The 19,737-nt window shown below is 40.2% G+C and overlaps 1 protein-coding gene across 1 annotated transcript in view; it reads left to right on the forward strand.

Annotated features, from left to right (window-relative positions):
• The first annotated feature begins 485 nt into the window (after positions 1-485).
• large2 (LARGE xylosyl- and glucuronyltransferase 2) overlaps positions 486-19,737 on the forward strand; it is a 144,474-nt gene continuing 125,222 nt past the window's right edge. The window contains exon 1 of the mRNA XM_077248374.1: positions 486-847. The gene's annotated coding sequence lies outside the window, so the exon portion shown is untranslated. The remainder of the gene's footprint in view (positions 848-19,737) is intronic.

Consider the following 19,737-nt stretch of genomic DNA (forward strand, 5'->3'; position numbering starts at 1 on the left):
GTAGAGAGACGCTGCCTGGTGCAATTCACACTCAAGATTCAGGCTTATTTGTTCATCGATGACGTCATCAGCTACTTTCATCATATGCCGACTTTAAAAAATCTGAAGTCGTTCATCCCCTAGTTTGAACTGAATGCTATCCCCCCTTACTTTCTTTACATAGGCTACACGTAAGTGGCCTTGTATTTAAATAATATTAATTTTCTTTTTTGCATATTTTAGAACACTTTTTCACAAATGCCCTTTTTACTCATTCTCAGCTAAAACGTGCTATAGTGCGATGCCCCCTGAGGAAATGAAATAATCATAATGTCACTTGTTTATGACTGACTCATAGAATTGCATAGATTCTCCAGTGAGGCACGAACCACAGGGTACATCACAACAAGAAAAAAACACTCCCCTTCCCCTGTGATATGCTAGCTAGCAAATACTGAGCTTACATGGTAGGCTAATTGTAGCACAGCAGTCCAGACTCTATTTTCAGCCGTCTCTAGTGAGGAGCCAAGCTTCTCCAGCCTGAATATAGCAGCAGTGATTCCCATCAAGGGGCCGTTGCTGTCTTGAATCTAGCTGCTCTTGAAAATCACTCAGAATAAAGCAGAAATATGAGGTTCTCGTCTCCCGAGAGCACTGTTAACTGTGCCACAGGCCTTCAGAGGGAAGCAGTTGAATAAGCGAGATCTGGAAACAGGTGCTCTGTGTTTGTAACATGTTTCAGCTCAGAGAGATGGACACAGATGTTGAGAGCTGGTCCGGCACTGTAAGTTCTTCAGTGAACTTTAATCATAGATCTGCAGAGGTGGAATAGATCAAGAAGAATTCTCAGCTTTAAAGTGTTCAGAGAGTAAGTAATATGTGTTGGTTCTAGGGTGGTTTTCTGGTTGTTACAGCTTGTTTCGATCAACTATCATTTTGCTGTGTCACCTCAGGGTTAAGTCTAGAAGAAATAATAATTGTCACATTTAAAATATGTCTGCACCATATCAATTAGCTGCTGACATCATTCATTTTAATGATCTGTATTGGATAGATGAAATTACATATTTATCAGCTGCTATTTGTATATATATATATATATATATATATATATATATATGTGTGTGTGTGTGTGTGTGTGTGTGTGTGTGTGTGTGTGTGTGTGTGTGTGTGTGTGTGTGTGTGTGTGTGTGTGTGTGTGTATGGGTGTATAAATTAGTTTAGTTTATTAGTTTACTATATTTCATTGCTTTTTGTATGTACGTTGATCAGTGTTTTAATGATCAATGATGTTATTCATCATATATCGATCATGTCTCTTCAGAAGACTTGGATTAAACTGATCAATTCATATGGATTACATTTACTATGTCTTCATGAACTTTTTGAAGTTTGAAAGTTTTGATGGAATGGACTCAACGGAGGGACAGGAATCTCTAAAATTTCATTAAAAATATCTTTATTTCTGTTTCAAGGATGAATGAAAGCCTTATACCACTTTTTTTTCCAAGCAGGCAAAACATGCCCAAATTGGATTCTGAATGAGTGAGGCCTATTGAGTGCAAATTTATTTATTGTTATTTGTACAGCGCGTTTAAACTTTGCTTCAAAAAAATTTATAAGCTTTGCATTTATGTTGTTTATAATGAATGCCATTACACTTTAAAGTTTCTTACATTGTTCTTTCTGTGAATACCATTACATTTAAAGGATTTTTTGCGGAGTGAAGGGAACTTATGAACATGTTTATGGTCTTTATAATATTTATAAACATTTCATTTTTAAATTATTTCTGAATGTGTTTTGCCCATACTGTGCATCTTATTGTCAAGTGCAACTTATTTTTGTGAATATATGCCATCTTGACTTATTTATAAAACTGAAACATAATAACAAGTTTGGTGGGAATTCATTTTATCCGTCAGGATTTGATAGGAGGGGGAAAGATACAGTCATATCATACAGCTATGATATGCTGTTATTACCTAAAATATTTTTACCCACCGGCACCTTTTTCCTGTGATAAGACGACAGGCATGCTTGTGTGTGTTCTGTGATGGTGCATTTGTGACTTTGCCCACTCAGTGGCATTGGGGTCAGATGGCAATGATTCATTTGCAGTCACTAAGATAGAACGGAACATCTGTGACTCACAGCACGGCACTAATAACTCACGTCACAGTGCATGTGTTACGGAGAGAGTATTTTGAGGGGTTGACTGCATTGTCTGATTGTATTTGGGATGATAATCTTGCAGTATACTGTGACGAATGGGGCAAATTTATTTCCTGAATGACAGATTTTGAGCAAAGCTGGACTGTGGGAGCCATGCGTGCACAATGTTCAGATTTGTCCTAGATTAACTGTTCACCTCTTTTCTTTTCTCTCAGTGTTCATGTCCTCATGAGAGTTCCAGCTCATCCTTCTCTCAGTTACCTTGACAGTTCGCTTTCTTTCTGTTTTGCCTCATTCTCTGTTTCTCTCGCTGGCTGTGTCGTCTCACAGTATGGGTGATTGGAGCTAGTCTGTCTCTGGGCGGGTTTGTTTGCGTATTGGGGTCTGTTCTCCCCTCTGGTCCTGAAAGACCTTTTCACAGAAATGCACTATGATGCTCCACATCCACAGTGCTGAATGAGAAATGGTTTGTTTGCATCGTGAACTCTCATGCGTTTCATATTTCGAGGCGTCTCATATCATCATATTTTAAATTATTTTATCTTTTTTTTCTCTGAGGTACAGTTAGGTAATAATATGTACATGGATATTTTCCGCCTTCTCTCTCTGGCTCTTGAAATGATAATGGCTGTTGTTTACTACTGTACCATTAAGACCTCTATGCAAATGCTGTTTTTTCATGTGAATAAATAAAATAAAATAAAAAGCTTTTCACTAATGACTATACTGCCATTGTGTGAACTGTGACATCTACAGCAGACAGAGAATATAAGAACAATTTATGCTTTTAAGAGCCCCCCAAAATAAATGAATTCCAGCCACAAAGGAAGTGCACTCTTAAGTTTAACTAATTGCATTTAATATAATCTTAATAATTGTAAAAAACATGCAATTAAGTGTCTGAAAACATAACATTCAGTTCCCACTTAAATGGATACAGCAGTTTCTGGTCCCCATTGTTTATTTATTTTATATTTTTTATTTTAAGTTAATTTGAATAGGGACAAGTATGTTACATAAGCTCATGTTCCATACTACAACATTTTAGCCGAGGCTAATTCTCAATGTTAGTCCCATTGACTTCCATAGTTTTTTTTTTTCTATACTATGGAAGTCAATGGCCCAGCAAACACAGAACGTTCCCCTAACGTTCCCGAATGGTCCCATGAGGTTATTTTTTTGGGAACCAAACAAGAACGTTATAGGAACGTTCCATGTAGGTTATTTTTAGGTTCCATTTTTATAACGTAAGGAAAACGTTCCGGGAACGTTCCCCTAACCTTAAGGGAAAGTTCTAGGAACCTTCTGGGAACCAAAAACTAACGTTCCCAGAACCTAAATTTGTTTGCTGGGGGGGCCCATCAACTGTATAATTACCAATATTCTTCAAAATATCTTCCTTTATGTTTAACAGAAGAAATAACTGCAGGTTTAGAAGAACAACTTAAAAATTATTTTTGGATGAACCATCCATTTAAGGGTATAGGCTATTACAGCTCAAAGAGTGAAGAAATTGGGTAGCCTTCAAACTTTCTGGGGCCATTTACATGACACTGTTTTCAACTAAAAACGTAAAACTTTTTAGACAACGTTTTAGTGGCCTGAAAATGCAAACTTCTGAAAATGGGTTTCAAAGTGCATATTTTTGAAAACAATACCAATATCATCTCTGTTTAAACTACAAAAACGTTTGTGAAAACTGTGGTGTCATGCTCATGTTTATGCATTACGTGTTCAGTCTATAGGCATGTAGTGTTTCTTTACAAAGTGACATCGACATTTACTGGCCTGGCTTGAATAATATTAGTCGTTTTTGCGGATCCGTGCGAATGGGGATCATTTTGACAAAGTTGTCGTCTGTACACGAAAAAAGATAAACTTTTCCGTTTTTAGTAGATCGTTGTCGTTTAAATGTACCCTTAGAGATCCTCAACTTTTCTTAGTGGTTGGAAGTAAACCTGTGATAAGATTTTTTTTTTTTTTTGAATGGGTGTTTAGACATACAGTCAATGATAATCCAGCCTGATCTCACGCCAATTCGTACGAATTTTACGAGGTGGCTAATTCGTACGAATTCATACAACCTAACTAGTACGATGTGTATGATTTTTGCTAAATCGTACATATTTTACGAGTTGCCCAATTCGTATGAATTCGTACGAATGACCTACCCCTCACCCCGCCCCCTAAACCTACCCATCACGTGGGTTTAGACAAATCGTACAAATTGTGACGTCGTACGAATTTATACAAATTAGCCACTTTTTAATCACTCGTACAAATTCGTACGAATTGGTCGTGAGATAGCGTTGGATAATCTCATTATTGTTGATTTTTTTGCTTGTCTGTGTGACAAAGGAATTGGCTTCAGAGAGATCATAATCAAATACATTTTTCCTCTGAATCTTAGATTTATTTCACCAGTAAAGGGCAATTTAGAATCGTTAGTTGCATATATTTTTAACAGTCAGGATGTTGCATGAATAAAAAGAAGAAACACAGCAAGTTGTGAACAACATGAATTATTCAAATAGTGTAATTTGCCATAATAAAATTAAAAACAGTGTGCAACAGAGATTCAGAATAAAATAATGAGGCCTCTCTTTGTGTTTTGGACACCCCTGAACAAAGCTAAATGCTGTCTAGCCCTTTAAAAAGACTGTACACACAAACAATAAAAGCTGCAACGAGGGACAATAAAATATAAAAACAGAACATAAACGCTACTGACTGAACTGAATGCTCAAACACTATTTTCAGTTGCACGAACAGTCCAACAACACCTACTTTGGCATGTTTGTCACACAGTAGACCTTATTTTGCAGATTTTATTTCAGGTAAAATAAAAAAAAGATAAGATTGTTGTCCCCCCAGAAAAACAATACCATGGTATTTATTCGCTGCTGATTGTATCTATGATTTAAACTTTAAAATTTATGTTTTGATAAACTGAAACATGAGTGAGCTGTTCCAGCAGCTAAAATATTATGAATTATTTGGACAAAAACACAATATACACTATGCCTAGTGAAACCTAAAGTTGTTGGAGTGCAGCATTTCTGAGCGTTTCAGTGGAACGAAACGATTTCTTAATCTCATATATTATTTACTTATTGATTTATGCATGGACTGGCACATTCAGAAATGGTTTACTGTAGTCACGCCAGGGATGGCTGGTGCTTATCAAGTGGGGGAGCCCAGATGTCACTTATGAATGGCAAAATTGCATATACATATATATATTTTTTTCATTTGTTGCTTGCAATGTTGCTCCTCAAGCATACACTTCTCAAACCCCCCAAAAAGTGAAATTGATAAATAAAAATATCTGACCAAGCGCAGAACTGTCTTTAAAAAAAGAATAATTACAAATATGCAATAAATAAGATTATTGACACAGAAATGTGTTACGACACACTGTCTAATTGCATGTCTATATCCAAGGACTTTCCTGGATATTAATTATATATTTATAATTAATTGATTAATATAATTGATTGATTATATATATATATATTACATCATTTATTTATATTTATATGCAGTATATACTGTTCGAAAGTTTGGGGTTAGGAAGATTCTATTATTTTTTATTGATCAAAAGTGAAGTTTATGCTCCAACATATTTCTAATTTAGTTGCTGTACTTTTGAACTTTCAATTCATCAGAGAATCCAGAAAAAAATGCATCATGGTTTCCACAAAAATAAGAAGCAGCACAACTGTTTTAAATTTTGATGATAATAAGAAATGTTTCTTAAACAGCAAATCAGCATATTAGAATGATTTATGAAGGATCATGTGACACTGAAAACTGTAATGATGCTGAAAATATTTGACAATATTGTTTTTACAGTATGTTTAATCAATTTTTTTTTATCAAATACAGTTTTGATGGGCATAAAAGTCTTTTTTCCAAAATATTAGAGAATTGTAGTGCCCGCAGGCTTTTGATGGACATGCTAAGCCACATTTAACTGTTATTAAAAATTATTGCACGTGAGCAACACTTGCAGTGTGTCATGACAGAATATATTCAACATATGGCAGCAAGGATCTATTTTTGTCAAGAAATAGTACCAGTTTATATAAATGACCATCCAGAGTTTCATTCCCTGGAGCCTCAGGTGTCTGAGCAAGTCTTGACAGATGGATTTATGGGTTTCACACTTTCACCGGTGGACCTCGAGTCACCCAGCGTACGGAGCTGAGTTAAGGGTCAGAGGCGTGCAGACCTGACTGAACCCCCCGACACATGCCATGTCAGCTCCTCTGAGCACGTCCCAGTCACAGGGTTAAAAACAGACCGACCACAGGGAATACCATAGCAGTAATTAAAGACCACCTACAGTAGGCTACACAGGGTTGTATAGAAACTGAGAGTTGCTATGGTTATTCAAAAGGTCAAGTTGTGCTGTGAAAGTAAATCTGTTATATCTGCTATAATAATTTGAATAGGACTACTTTATGCATTAAACTGCCAGTGCCAAGATCTTATAAAGTTGTTGTGTTCACTGTCAGATATGTGACAGGAAGGGAACTCTCCAGTCTGTCTGCGGCCATTCTGATGTAGTGATGTAGAGCGTGTGTTTGCAAGATCATTTCAGCTGGGAGAGATTGGATTCCTTCACATATGGCAATGTTTTATTGCTTGTCTACTATATATTTTTATTAACTCAGATGCTGGCCACCATATTGTCACATCAAAACTGGGTTGCTGCTGTCAAAGAGGAGCCATGGCAACCCACCACAGATACTGTGTCATAGACTGGGGGTGTGGTTTAGCGTGGGCGGAAACAAATCCTCATTACTACAGTTACACATTCATTTCTACACTGTAAGAAAAAAAAAGTACAATCAACTTGAAAGTCATGTGAAAAGCTGTGAAATTAATTTAATCTTAATTTCAAATTGACTTAAAAAATTGCTTAATGTAAAAACATATGTTGTCATAACTTATTGATCTTATAATTTTTTTTACAATTATTGGGAGCTTGTTTCCGCCATGGATTTTTAAATTTATGTTTTGTCAGAATTGCAGGATACAAACTCGCAATTGCAAAAAAAAGGTCAGAATTGCGACCTTTTTCCCCTCAGAATTGCGAGATATAAACTTGCAATTATGGGTTATAAAGTTCAAATTGTGAGCTGACTGTTTTTCTTAGAATTGCGAGTTTATATCCCTGTTTACTTTTTTCTCAGAATCGTGAGATTTAAATTCGCAATTGCGAGTTATAAAGTAAAGCAAGAGATAAACTCACATTTGTGAGAAAAAAATTCAGAATTTTAAGATTAAAAAGTCACAATTACCTTTTCTATTTTTTATTCTGTGGCACAAGCTTCTATACATTTCAATCTATAAAAAAAATTGGTGTAGTTTTTACAAAAGTTTCACTCAGAAATTGCTAGTAAATTTCACAAATAATGACAAAGAAACTGCAAGTAAATCGTTGAAGTAGTACAAATACTGAAATTGTAATTTCTTGCAAAATGTACTCCAGTATTTAGTTACTGTTTATTTTACTGCAATATAATATTCCATGTGCAATAACATCAAAGGTAGCAGAAATAAGAACATCTGAACATAACTTTTAAATGACCCTCAGTGAAGTAAAGATGCCCTTTGTCCTCATTAATGGTGTACTTTCACTATCTAGCAGTAAGCTAACTGGACCATGCTAACCTGCTAAACTTTGACCTCTTGAACTGTAACTATGGAAACGAGTGAAAGCGCACAGCACCAGTTCATAGGTGGCTTTGGTCTGACATCTTTACAGAAAGCGATAGCCAGAGGCATGTTTGAGCTTAGAATCTCATTATCTTTAATGAGACTCACAAATGTGTTGCTCTCTTCTTTAAGGCTATTTAGTTTAATTGTGTTTACTCTTGGTATTGGCCATATAGTAGGTCAGAGTAAACAATCCATTGTTCACTCATAATTCACAGCCTAGTTCAGAACTGGAAAATGTTATAATGTAATATGTAGTGTGGAAAATAAGGAATATTGTGTGGGAAAAGCCATATATAGGCTATTATATAGAGCAGAAATGCAATACTTCAAAGGAATTTTCCTGGAATGTCAACTGTATCATAAAATATCATCTGCTGCCTGCTGTGAGTGATTATGATCTTCAATTTGACCCATCTAATTTCAGAGAAAAGCAATATCACATTAAATTTCATCTCTTTCTAAAGTTGCACGCACGCTAAACTGTTTTGGTGTTATATGTCATGGAATTGAGCTATATTTATCTTCTTCATATCGGAGAGTTGGGGAAACGCATAGCAATACAGAAACAGAATGAAAACACAATTAAGGCTTATAGGGGACTGATATGATGTCCATGGTGAAAGACAAATCTGAGAATTTGTGAAAGTGTGGACCACATTTGAATCTATTTTAAGTTACAAATTAGTTTTAATTCTTTGAAAAAAATATTTAAACTACTATATATATTATAGGGCTGTCAAGCGATTACAATTGGGCTAAGAAATGACTCCCAAAAGATCATTTAAAGTCTTTATTGTGTTAAGTGAGATAAGCATCAAAAACACATTACAAAAAGTAGCTTTAGAAGGAAATATTTTATTTGATTCAACATCAAATTTATTACAAAGAAACTTTTTTGTCAACAACGGCCATATATTTTTTTCAGAACCTGCATCTGCATTATATTATATTAAATATTAAGCAAAATATTAAATAAAATAGTACTAAAGTGAGCTGTTTGTACACAGATTTTTCCAAAAAGCGTAGATGTAAGCCAGTAAGATGGCATGACCACTAAATGTGTGTGTATACCTTACATTTAGACGGCAGGCAACTTCCCGTTATCACAGTTATTATCCAGTCTGTACTCATACTGTTTCACAGTGACTTTCTTTGAAGTCAGTCCACTCTCCATAATGTTGTTTACACAAAATGGCCCCATGTCATCGACGGTTGTCATGGGAACACCACATTCGGCCCTGAGGCTTTGTATTATGAAGACGAAGGACAAGAGTACACTTTGTGTCGGTAGGCTTGTCTCTTACATAAATGGATTATGCTCTGAATAAAACTAAATATTGATCACATTCACTTCACAACAAGAAAGCCAATCATAAAACATGCAGAAAATCATCATACTGCGATCTAATAATGTTTTCATGCTGTTCATTTTGGAATTGATTGTGGCGGCGTCGGTTTTCGGGTTGTCCTCAGATAAGACTCTGACTGAATCTTCTGAAAGCGTCTATTGTGAGACTGCATGTGTCTTACCTGAAATCCATCAGGCACACAGGCAGAGTGATGTTCATTAAAGATGACAGCTTCTATGTGTTTCTCTATTCTTAGTTGTCTTTTTCAGAGCGTCACAGAGCAAAAAACGGGAGATGTTGAGACATCAATCAGAATGACACAACGCAACAGAAATATTAATCTAACCCTCAAAATCCTCAAAAGAATTCAGCATTTCCTGAAAGTTTTGCTCAGGCTGTAGACTTGGAATCACACTGAAGAAAGAGGACATCTAATTTCTTTTGTGGTCGTTTTTGACGTAAAATAATGTGCAAAGCATATGCCCATTTATTTTAACAACGACATTTGAAGCATCTTGAACATTTGACAAATACAATTTTTTTCCAGACAGGCAATTGATCAAAATTTTTATTATAGGCTTCATTTTTAATACATTTGTCAAGGTTGCAGTGCAGACCCTTAGAAAAGAAAAACAATCAATTAAATCTCATTGTCACAGATGTGGCTGTATTGAAGCGAGTGATAAAGGAGTAGAAACAAAAAAAGACTTTATTATAATCCAGATCGCAGGAGATTTGGATCTAGCAACTCAAATTCAACCACATTATCATTGACGATAACGGACAAATGAACTAGGGAAACTCAGCGCTTATACTCAGAGAACGTAATTAAAAGAGAAACAGAACAGGTGCGTGGAATTAGGAACTATGGAAACTAATTAACAAACAGGCAAACAGAGTGAAAACCAAACCGAAACTAAACCGTTGTCGTCTGTACGGGGAAAACAAACGGAGAAACTTTTCTGTTTTTAGCACATCATTGTCATATAAATGTACCCTAAAACTATATAAAACATTTCTAATAATTGAATAATTGAATAATTGAAAAAAAGCTTAAAGTTGAAAAACTTAAACTAAATGAAAATTAGAAATGTTGCCTTGGCAATAAATTGAAATAAGTTTAAGTTGAATCACTAAAACTAGATAGATAGATAGATAGATAGATAGATAGATAGATAGATAGATAGATAGATAGATAGATAGATAGATAGATAGATAGATAGATAGATAGATAGATAGATATTAATAATAAAACTGTTTATGAGTGAGTCAGTAGCAGAGACTTTTATATTGAAAGGGACTGAAACAAGGTTGTAAACAATAAGACTCAACTTATAAATGCACTGACTAGCGCGGTCATGAGAAATCCTCTTAACTGTTAAAAGGACACAGATAAATACATCGCTTTCCTCAGTGGACATTTGATGTTCTTATTTTGAATTTAATATTGACCAGAAGAATATCTGCTAGATGCAGGTAATGCACTTGGTTAATCAATCTCTCTCTCATAATACTCTAGATAATACAATAAGCTACAATGAAGCGAGATTTTAATCTGTGGCAGAAGGAAGTAGTTCCGCATAAAAGAGGGTTTTTAAAGACACTCCGTTATTGTTTCTTATTTATTTACACGCTTGTGCTGTCGAACTGTTGTATAAGCTCAATATCACATTCGTAGCCAGGCGATATGGCTGATTACACACGGCCAATCACAGCCATTGATATAGAGTGATATCGCAGGGCTACCCGTGGTAGATTGCTTATTTATTTTATAGCTCTTTTATGCTATTTGCATGGCAACAATTGTCTCAGCAATTTGCATTTCTCCTATGGAATGTTTAAGAGAACCATCTGAGGCAAAGTTGAAACTTCACTTGATAGCTCTATTCTGTCCTCTAAGTCTCCTGAGGTACGAATGACCAACATAAGAGGCTAGTTTTGGCTGCAGCCGACCAATTCTGTGTTTTTACGGTGATGTTTGTAATCTTTCACGGTAGACTTGTTGAACCTAAGTTGCACATTGTGCTGATGAGGGTCACAATGTCTCCAATTTGCAATCAAAGTAAACTCTTGAGCTGTCATTAAGTGTGTTGCGCACAATCAGGGAGCGACTAGTCCTTGAGTGTCTGCCGGCAAGAAAAGGTGACTGTTCGGACTTCATTTGTCCCCTGATCGCCATTTTCTTTTACATCCTCTTGCAGTTCTTATTGTGAGAAAAACAAACTAACTAAATGCCACTTATGAGTCAGCCGATAAATAAACATTGTGATATGTTTCGCCACGTGATATGGGAACTGGCAAACATGGAACAGGACTCCAGAGTGAGCTTTGAGTGGAGGAAATGAGGGCTAAATTACAGGATGCAGTTACACACACTCATGTGATCACACTGGAAAACTTTGTTGCTGCTCAGTGCAGTGGTTGCACTTTCATTGCTCAAGATGAATAATGGAGTTTTCAGTTCCGTTTAGGGTAAATACAAACTATGAATATTAAACCTCTGATCATTTGGTCTTGGAAGAATTTGATGAGAAATTTTTTAGTTATTGGTATCTCTGACTTTTATTTGCAGATGACAAATCTGACAAATCTGAGCACAGTTTGAGACACAGTTAAGGTCTATCCTGAAATGGAGACGTGAGATTACTAGGGCCTTTGGTAACACTTTACAATAAGGTTCATTAGTTAACATTAGTCAACTTCATTAATTAGCATGAATTAATAATGAACTGCACTTTCACAGCATTTATTCATCTTTGTTAATGTTAATTGCAACATTTACTAATACATTATTAAAATCTTGGTAACAGTTAAAGCACTGTGAACTTACATGAACAAATAATGAATGACTGTATTTGTATAACGTTCACAAAGATGAACAAATACAGTAACAAATGTATTGCTCATGGTTAGTTCATGTTAGTTAATACATTAACTAATGTAAATTAATGAACCTCATTGTAAAGTGTCTCCGGGCCGTTTACTCAGGAGAATATTTTGATATTTAGAAGACTCTTCATTTATTCTCATTGCTGTCGACGCAAGGTGAACCTGTCTGAAAGGGATGTCCAGATACTAACAGAGATTGTATCCAAAAAATATAAAACCACAGTTGCCCAACTCACTGCAGAACTAAATGTCCATCTCGCCTCTCCTGTTTCCACCAAAACGGTTCGTCAGGAGCTCAACAGCGTCAATATTCATGGTCGGGTTGCTATAGCCAAACCTTTGGTCACTCTTGCCAATGCCAAATGTCAGTTTTATTGATGCCAACAGTGCGAATCTTGGGCTGTGGACAATGTGAAACATGTATTGCTCTCCGATGAGTCCACCTTCACTGTCTTTCCCACATCTGTGGGAGTTATGGTGTGGAGAAACACCAAAGAAACTGAACACCCAGACTGTTGCGTGCCCAGAGTGAAGCACAGGGTGGATCAGTGATGGTTTGAGCTGCAATATCATGACATTCTCTACTGGGCTTGATGTACTGCCAAGGACTGCCAAGGACTAACAAGCTATTCTGGAGGACCATGAGCACCTAATGGTTCAAACATTGAACACCCTGAAGGTGGAGCCGTGTATCAGCATGATAATACACCAATACACACAGAAAGTGAAGTTGAACATATCCCATGGCCTTCACAGTCACCAGATCTAAATATGTTTGAGGCCCCATCCACACTACTACGTTTTAGTTTAGAAACGCAGACCTTTTGCTACGTTTGCACCTCCCGTCCATACTAAAACGGCAAAAACGAAGACCTAAAACGGAGAAGTTTAGAAACGCTGCCGACCCCGTTTTGCATCTCCGGAGGGCGTTTTAGTGAAGACGGGTTAAAACGGAGGACTTAAGAAATGATGGCACAGAGACTCACGCTTGGCTCTCTGAGTGTCATCATACTGTCACGATTCCTGTCTTATGTTTTCCTTGTCTTGTGTTGACTTTTTTTATTTCCTGTCCTGTGCCATGTTTTGTAGTCCTTTGTAGTTTTTCTTGTTTATTAGTCTCTCCAGGTGTTTCTAATTAGCCCTGCCCCCTCGTTATCTTGTTTGCCTGTGTATTTAAACCCCTGTGCTTCAGTTGTGTTTTGTCGGTCGTTGTTTTGATGTTGCTTGTAGCTGTTCCGTGTTCCTGTCCTGAGTCCATTGGATTACCTGTTTGTTTTATTAAAGTGCTTGCATTTGGATTCTCTCTCCGCTTCATTTCTACCACATCGTAACAGAACGACCGACCACAAATATGAATCCAGCAGCACGGATCCCGCCTGATCTACACAGGCTAGACCGGGAGTTCGCTGGACAGATCGCGGCCTTGGCCCTGGAAAGCCTTGATCTGTTCCAGTACACCTGGGGGTTTGTTCCCCTCGCTGCCTCCTGCTCTCTGGGTGATGAGGCGATTAAGATGTGTTACCGGCTGGGGGCTAAGGAGGTCGACCCGAGGGAGCTCCCCGATCTCTCCGGTCTGGACTGGAGAAAGGCACTCTCCAGATGTCTGGAGAGCTTCCTCCCGTGGCACGCCACGTCATCACCTGTTCTTCACGTTCACCAAGACATGCCTGAGCTTCACCACGACATGCCTGAGCTTCACGTCAGCCACGTCCGGCCAGAGCTTCACGTCAGCCACGTCCGGCCAGAGCTTCACGTCAGCCACGTCCGGCCAGAGCTTCACGTCAGCCACGTCCAGCCAGAGCTTCACGTCAGCCACTTCCAGCCAGAGCCTTCACCGCTGGTCCTGTCCAGCACAGAGCCTTCACCGCTGGTCCCGTCCAGCACAGAGCCTTCACCGCTGGTCCCGTCCAGCACAGAGCCTTCACCGCTGGTCCCGTCCAGCACAGAGCCTTCACCGCTGGTCCCGTCCAGCACAGAGCCTTCACCGCTGGTCCCGTCCAGCACAGCGCCCTCACCGCTGGTCCCGTCCAGCACAGCGCCCTCACCGCTGGTCCCGTCCAGCACAGCGCCCTCACCGCTGGTCCCGTCCAGCACAGCGCCCTCACCGCTGGTCCCGTCCAGCACAGCGCCCTCACCGCTGGTCCCGTCCAGCACAGCGCCCTCACCGCTGGTCCCGTCCAGCACAGCGCCCTCACCGCTGGTTCCGTCCAGCCCAGCGCCCTCTCGCTCTCGGAGACGGAAGAGGAAGAGGACTTCCCGCGTCCCGCAATGCCTGGAAGTCCTCCCTGTACTTCCTGTCAGCCCAGAGTCCTCGCCGCTGGTCCCGTCCGATCCAGAGACTGTTCAAGTCACGTCTGCCGATCCAGAGACTGTTCAAGTCACGTCTGCCGATCCAGAGACTGTTCAAGTCACGTCTGCCGATCCAGAGACTGTTCAAGTCACGTCTGCCGATCCAGAGACTGTTCAAGTCACGTCTGCCGATCCAGAGACTGTTCAAGTCACGTCTGCCGATCCAGAGACTGTTCAAGTCACGTCTGCCGATCCAGAGACTGTTCAAGTCACGTCTGCCGATCCAGAGACTGTTCAAGTCACGTCCGCCGATCCAGAGACTGTTCAAGTCACGTCCGCCGATCCAGAGACTGTTCAAGTCACGTCCGCCGATCCAGAGACTGTTCAAGTCACGTCCGCCGATTCAGAGACTGTTCAAGTCACGCCTGAACCTGATCGCTCTATGTTTGTTTCTGTGTTTACGTCTGTCCTTGTGGCTGTTTCTGTTCTGGTGTCTGTTCCAGAACCGGAGCCAGTGTCTGTTCCCCAGCCATTCTGTGTGTTGTCTGTTCCCGAGCCAGTGTGTGTGTTGTCTGTTCCCAAGCCCGAGGGTGTGTTGTCTGTTCCCGAGCCCGTGTGTGTGTTGTCTGTTCCCGAGCCAGAGCCAGTGTGTGTGTTGTCTGTTCCTGAGCCAGTGTGTGTGTTGTCTGTTCCTGAGCCATTCTGTGTGTTGTCTGTTCCCGAGCCAGTGTGTGTGTTGTCTGTTCCCGAGCCAGTGTGTGTGTGGTCTGTTCCCGAGCCCGAGTGTGTGTTGTCTGTTCCCGAGCCCGTGTGTGTGTTGTCTGTTCCCGAGCCAGAGCCAGTGTGTGTGTTGTCTGTTCCCGAGCCAGAGCCAGTGTGTGTGTGGTCTGTTCCCGAGCCCGTGTGTGTGTTGTCTGTTCCCGAGCCAGAGCCAGTGTGTGTGTTGTCTGTTCCTGAGCCAGTGTGTGTGTGGTCTGTTCCCGAGCCAGAGTGTGTGTTGTCTGTTCCCGAGCCCGTGTGTGTGTTGTCTGTTCCCGAGCCAGTGTGTGTGTTGTCTGTTCTCGAGCCTGAGCCGGTGTCTGTTCCTGAGCCTGAGCCGGTGTCTGTTCCTGAGCCTGAGCCGGTGTCTGTTCTTGAGCCTGAGCCGGTGTCTGTTCCTTAGCCTGAGCCGGTGTCTGTTCCTGAGCCTGAGCCGGTGTCTGTTCCTGAGCCTGAGCCGGCGTCTGTTCCTGTTCCTGAGCCTGAGCCGGTGTCTGTTCCTGTTCCTGAGCCTGAGCCGGTGTCTGTTCCTGTTCCTGAGCCTGAGCCGGTGTCTGTTCCTGCCTATGACCCCGTAACTACCCTTAAGAAATTTTTTGGGGGGGGGTAGTAGGTCCTCGCCATGGCAACTTAGGGGCCCACGGCCACCAGAAAGATCCTCACCGCCATGGCCACCCGAAGGGTCTTCACCGCCCTGGCCGCCCGAGGGGTCTTCACCGCCCTGGCCGCCCGAGGGGTCTTCACCGCCCTGGCCGCCCGATGGGTCGTCTGCTTCGCCCTGGCCGCCCGATGGGTCGTCTGCTTCGCCCTGGCCGCCCGATGGGTCGTCTGCTTCGCCCTGGCCGCCCGATGGGTCGTCTGCTTCACCCTGGCCGCCTGAACTGCCTGCTCCACCCTGGCCGCCTGCACATCATGCTCCACCCTGGCCTTCCGTCCTGCCGCAGTATCCAGGTCCTCTTCCGCTCCATGGGCCTGGCCCTCCATCCCGCCCCCGGGTCCGCCTCTGCTCCACCTCCCTCCTGGACTGTTCATGAGGTGCGTCTGGAATCCGCTCCTTAAGTGGGGGGCTATGTCACGATTCCTGTCTTATGTTTTCCTTGTCTTGTGTTGACTTTTGTTATTTCCTGTCCTGTGCCATGTTTTTTAGTCCTTTGTAGTTTTTCTTGTTTATTAGTCTCTCCAGGTGTTTCTAATTAGCCCTGCCCCCTCGTTATCTTGTTTGCCTGTGTATTTAAACCCCTGTGCTTCAGTTGTGTTTTGTCGGTCGTTGTTTTGATGTTGCTTGTAGCTGTTCCGTGTTCCTGTCCTGAGTCCATTGGATTACCTGTTTGTTTTATTAAAGTGCTTGCATTTGGATTCTCTCTCCGCTTCATTTCTACCACATCGTAACACATACAACGGAAGAAAACATACAACAACAGCCTGGACTGCCAGTTACGTTAGTGCAAGTAAATTCTTACAATGCTATAACTGCCTACATGTGCCGGAGGCAAGCTATTATCGAGTGATCTGTGACAATTCCCGTGTGCAGCGCCGGTATAGACCGTACATCGAGCGTCGGTTTTGGGTTAAGTCAGGAAGAACCAGTGCATGGTAGGATAATTTTATTAATGAAGTTGTGGTTCCTGAGGAATGGTGCGAAAACTTTCGAATGTCCAGAACGGCACTTATCCACCTCAGCGAAATCTGAGGAATAGTCAATCTGATTCCTGTTTACACCGGCACGCGCATGCCCAGTGTAGGTGAATGGTGACGTGATCCGTTTTTTCAGTCGTTTTAATGTGGACGGAGATCAGTTCTAATACGCAGCTAAAACGCTGGTGTGGACGGAGATCATATTCGTTTTAATTCTCCGTTTCTAAACTAAAACGCAGTAGTGTGGATGAGGCCTGAGACACATTTTGGAGGTGTGAGTCAGAAAGCGTTTTCCTCCACTAGTATCACATAGTGATATTGGCCGCAAAAGGAGGCCCTACACCATACTGTTTAATTATTGTGTTGTCTAAAACCAGGTGTTTCAGTTTCATTGTGCAACCCCTATGTATACCGCCAAGATAATATAGTAGCCAGTATTTGGTATTTTTCATTTTTGTTTGGCCGATAAGTTTCTTAAGCCTGACTATTATTTTGGCAGCACTGTGAACTTTTGTGCCGGAACTCAGATGCACAGGAGTTTAATGTCTTTGTTTAGCAGTTCTAACTAATCATTTATTACAAAATATGAATACATATTTAAATCTTTATTAATAATAGAAAAAAAATACAAAAATACTACTAAATACGTTTTATAATTAGTATTTGAATATCTAAAAAAAAATAGAGAAATTTTATTCCCAGTGTGCACAGATTTACCAGATTACTGTTGATTGCAGCCTTTTCGTCTGTTTTATTTAATATTATAACTAAAATATTAATTGTATTTTACAGGTTTATCGATTTTATTCTTTCCGTTTTCATTTATTTATTAATTCATTTTATAATTATTTTTTTTATTAATAATTTTCAGATTATTTGTCTAATTTTGTAAAAAAAAAAAAGTTTTTTTTTTTGCTCACTTTTGATTGCAGATTTTGGTATCAACAAATCTGAGCACATTGCTGAGATCTCTTGTAAAACTCTAGAGGAGACAGATACGAGATAACTAGTGTCTTTTTCTCCGCAGAAAAATCTGGGAAGCAGGAGACATCAGCTAAAATAATTTGCTTCCCATTTAATCTCATTGCTGCCTAGATAAACCATTGCCATTATAAATATAATTAGTTTGTGATCTTTTCTGATGGACACACAAGGAATGTACAATGTGTATATTTGAACGTCTCCATCTTTTCCTCTATATGTGTGAACAATACTCAGACTCTCAGGGAATGACATACTGTCATGTCACATTTCATGCTCTGTTAGTGCCGCTGCAAGCATCTTCGAGGAGGAGCGGGATCCATGATTGAGATCAGACATATAACGAGATACTGTAGACTGTCAGGGTTTGGTGATAGATTTGTGTCTGAATGCAAGCTGAAATGATATTTTACTTTTGAATTCAGGCCTAACGCACCTTTATAGATTGAAATGCGTGAAAAATAATATAAACCACGTTACATCGCAGTTTAGAAAGTAAGACACACATTTAGATTTAATTACGGTTATATTTCTTTCTTGCCACTGGTTTGATTGATGTTGCTGATTTATGCACAGGAAACTTTTAAGTATATAATCACATTTGCATCCAAATGAAACCGTATTGCAGTTTCTCACAATGAGGAATTTGCTACATTTTCATCACAGCTCCTCAATTATTCATTATCACTGTTTCAGACAGCATTTGATCTTGTTTTTCAGAGCGATTCACTAATTTAACTTTGAGAGGCATGTCTGAGCTCCGAGTTATCAACTATGGGAGGAAAAAAAAAAAATGTAATGTAACCCATTTTGGCTGGCATCCGCTGTGGAGAGACAGGTTAAATAGCGTCTTTTAACTCAGCAGGCCTAAGAAATTATGTGTATTCTCAAGCGCTTTTTCAGCAAATGTTGTCTGAGTCATCCATTTGACTGTCTTGCTTAAACACAGCCTGCTATACTTTAAGGGAAGGGACTGCTGGGAGAATCGTCACTGACCCTAGTAACAAATTTCATTCATTTTTAGACATTCTACTGTCATTTCATGCTGAATTATTTGTGTGCAACCCGAGTATCAAGTATCTGTCCACACACACACACACACACACACACACACACACACACACACACACACACACACACACACACACACACACACACACACACACACACACACACACACACACACACACACACACACACACACACACACACACACACACACACACACACACACACACACACACACACACACACACACACACACACACACACACACACACACACACACACACACACACACACACACACGTAGTGTTTCCATGTTTTATGGGGACTTTCCATAGACATAATGATTTTTATACTGTACAAACTGTATATTCTATTCCCTTACACTAACCCTACCCCTAAACCTACCCATCACAGAAAACTTTCTGCATTTTTTACATTTTCAAAAAACATCACTTAGTATGATTTATAAGCTGTTCTCCTCATGGGGACCAAAAAATGTCCCCACACGAACAAGGATTTCAGATATTGCCATCCTTAAGGTAAACCCCATAAGGTAGGGTTTACCAGGCTACACACACACACACACACACACACACACACACACACACACACACACACACACACACACACACACACACACACACACACACACACACACACACACACACACACACACACACACACACACACACACACACACAGCTGCACATGTTTAAGTGAGATTGCATAACCCTATTTTGCCGCTCAAGCAGATACTATATCCCCCCTATGCTGTTGTTCCTGTCCCCAATTTAATGATAGAGGGAAAGTGTTGCATTTAATTTAATGCTTTTGCCACAGATATTTCTTAAAGCAACAGTGCTTCACTTTTTCGTCACCTCATACCCCTAGGGGTTTTTCCCTCGCTGAATTATTCAATCAGTGAGCAGAGAGGCATGGGTAG

The sequence above is a fragment of the Siphateles boraxobius genome, unplaced genomic scaffold (genome assembly GCF_051911475.1).
Source record: "Siphateles boraxobius isolate OS27281-9 unplaced genomic scaffold, OSU_SipBor_1 30, whole genome shotgun sequence".
In the NCBI taxonomy this organism is placed as follows: domain Eukaryota; kingdom Metazoa; phylum Chordata; class Actinopteri; order Cypriniformes; family Leuciscidae; genus Siphateles; species Siphateles boraxobius.